This window comes from Calidris pugnax, unplaced genomic scaffold (assembly GCF_001431845.1).
Source record: "Calidris pugnax isolate Ruff unplaced genomic scaffold, ASM143184v1 scaffold77, whole genome shotgun sequence".
NCBI classification, from domain to species: domain Eukaryota; kingdom Metazoa; phylum Chordata; class Aves; order Charadriiformes; family Scolopacidae; genus Calidris; species Calidris pugnax.
Window position 1 is genome coordinate 245,569 of NW_015090788.1, and position 3,057 is coordinate 248,625.

The window sequence follows — 3,057 nt, forward strand, 5'->3', positions numbered from 1 at the left end:
AAAAACACCCCAGATGAACAAAACACCCCAAATAGCTCCAAATCCCCCCCAAAACCAGACCCCTCATTCAAGCCAAACGACGCAAAACCGACATCCCAAGGAGCATCTCCCACCCCAACGCAAAAAGTAGTTTCTAAAAGGCTCATTTTACCCCAAAATTGCCTTTTCTCAGGAGTTTTGAGCACCAGGCCCTGCCGGTTTTACCCACACCCCCATCCCCAATCAAGGAGGGCTCACTAATGAGCACTAATGAAGCAGCCCCTCCGTACCAGCCCAAACCGCTGCACCAAAAAACACCATTTTCAGGCTCCAGGTCCCTTTCAGCCACATCAGACTGTGAAAATTCAGCTTTTTAGGGTTTTTTATAAAAAAAAAAAAAATCAGGATTAATTATGGTTGAGGTGAATATGCAAATTAGCTGCTAAGGGCTTTTTGTGGAATAACAAGGGCTTCATCTCCAGGGAAGCCTCAGGTTGGGAGTAACCACACCGACCCGATTTCCTCCACCTATTTACTATTTTAAGTGATTTTAGGACAAAAAAAATGAGATTAAGGATTAAAAAAAGCCTCACAGTTTAATAAACTCAGATTTAACTCATTCATAGGAGTTACATTTCAGGACTAGTCCAGACATTCCCTCCTCCAGCCTCAAACCAGGGAAATAAAACAGTCTGCTTTCCCAACAAGGAAAAAAAATATGAAGTTTTCTTTTTCACTTAATTCTTTTTTCTTAAATTAGTGTTTTCTAGTAAGATTTTGTGTGCTGGATTTTGACTCCTGCTCCCAAAACCCCACGTCAAACCCTGCTGTCAAAACAAATTAAAGCAGTATCTCAACATGCTGCTCACCCCCCAATTTCCTCCCTCCCCTTTATTTATCAGTTTGTGTTGTTTTTTTCCTAATATTTCAGAATTTTTTGCATTATTGAAGTGCTAAAGAGATATTTTTAAATTGCTGGTCTTTGAGGGATTTAAAGGATATTTTTACACCAGCTACAGTGCTCAGATGCTAACAAGGATGGAAGTAACAATAAATAAAGCAATTTAGCATTAGAATAGCTCTTGTCTCATTAAAAGGGGGAATAAAGACAAGATATTTACCACCCAAAAAATCTAAATCTTCACTAAAAAGACAAACCCCACCTTTTTTGGCAGGTTTTATTACCCCTCCCCGGCAGCCAACCTCAAACTGACCATTGTGACAGGGAGAAAGTCTCAACAACCACCCCAAAGTTGTTGAGAAAGTAGTAAAAATGCTTTTTTATTTCTAATTTTGGGGGGATTCCTATCACCAGCCAGCAAGACAGAGCTTGCCATCTCCTCAGGACGTGAAGACATGGGGGTAGTTTCCTCACAAACCACCAAAAGTGATAAGAAAAGGACCATTTTTTAACTCCCATATTAGGACATCTTCCTGTTCAAAAGTTTGTTTGTGCTCAAGGGCATCAAAATATGGTTTTGGTGAGGAAAGAGGAGTGTCATTCTCCTTTCCCTCCCCTCTCAGAGAATTTCTTAAATTTTTTTTTAGATAATTTAAAGGGCTACACTTGCCTCCTCTCATCCCAAGGCAAGATTTAAAAAACGTAATAAATGGGGACAGCAGAGCCCTCAGAGCTCGAAATCCCCCCCTCCACCTTCCCCTTTTCCCTCACAACGAACAAGAGGCACCATGCCCCACTCTCCCCCTCGCATAACAAGGCAAAAGGCAAAATTAAAAAGATTTATAGGGTTAATTTCACCTCACGCAACCGGGGCTCGGTCTCCCCTCAGCAAACAAGGTGGAAGGGAGTAATTTTACCTCATGGCAGCCAATTTTTTCCCTCACAAACGGAGGGGGGGGGGGGGGAAGCAGAGAAATCCCCTCAGGGAGCGACGGCGGCACCGAGCAACGTTTCCCGCCTTTTTCCTCTCACCTGAGCGGCGCGCGCGGGGAGGGGCTGCGCGGGCATCGCGGAGGAGGAGCCAAAGTAAACCCCGCCCCTCTGGCGGGCCTCGTCTCTTATAGGCCGCGCGCCCCGCGGCGTCGGCCAATCAGAAGGCAGAGAAAGCAAAGAGGTCACCTCCCCCCTCTCCGCCCCACCCTCTCGCGCGCGCCGCTGCCTGTCAAAGGCGGGGAGGCGGGACTTCGGGCAACGTTAGCCAATCAGAGGAGCGGAGTAGGGGAGGAGGCGTCGCTGATAGGCTGGGCTCTGTGAGGGAGAGGGCAAGTGTGAAGGGTGGGGTGCGGGCGCGGTGTGCGTTAACCCCCCGCCGAGGGGCCGGGTGAGGCGTTTGGGTGGTTTCTGAGGCAAAAAAGAGCAGGAAAAGGGCTGTGAAGTACCTAGAGGGGACACAGACCCATCGAGTGTGATGTGAGGTATGAAAAAAAGGCCAAAAAAAGGCAAATCTGGCCCAATTTGGGTCTCCCCAAGTGGCTGAGGGGGGCTAGGGGCCTGCCGCCAGCCCGCGAAGGGGGGAACGGGGGTTTATTCCCGCCGCGCCGTGAGGAGAGCAGGGAGACCTGAGGCCGAGCGCAACTCATCGCGCCTCGCCACCCTTCCCCCCTAGCAACAGCCGCTGATGAAGCGGCGCCGCGCGGGGGATTTTTCTGATTGGCCGAGCGCCGCGCGGGCCGGCCAATGAGAGCGAGACACGGGACCCTTGGCGTTCCCGCCCACCCAAGCGCCGGCTGCGGGGCGGCTCGGACCGTACCAAGTACGGGCTTGTGGGGGGGGGGAAGCCCAGCGGGTTTGGGGGAGGTTCGTAGCCCCCCCCGCAGAGCGTGGAAGGGGGGGGCAGACGGGGAAGGGAGACCCTCAGCATGTCCCTCAGGATGAGCCATTATGGGGGAGCGGGGGAGTAGCGGGGAAGTGACCCCACACAGGTTCCCCCCGCCCCCTTTCCCGGGTAGCGGGTGGTGCAGTCCGGGCGGAAGTGAGGTGTCGCGCGCTGAGGCGCTTCCGGTGGAGGAGCGGCCTGAGGCGGGGGGGGAAGCGGTGGCGGCGGGGCTCGATCCGAGTGAGTGCGGGGCGGGGGAAACGACGACGACCCCGGGGCTTGAGGGGAGGGGGCAGCGTCG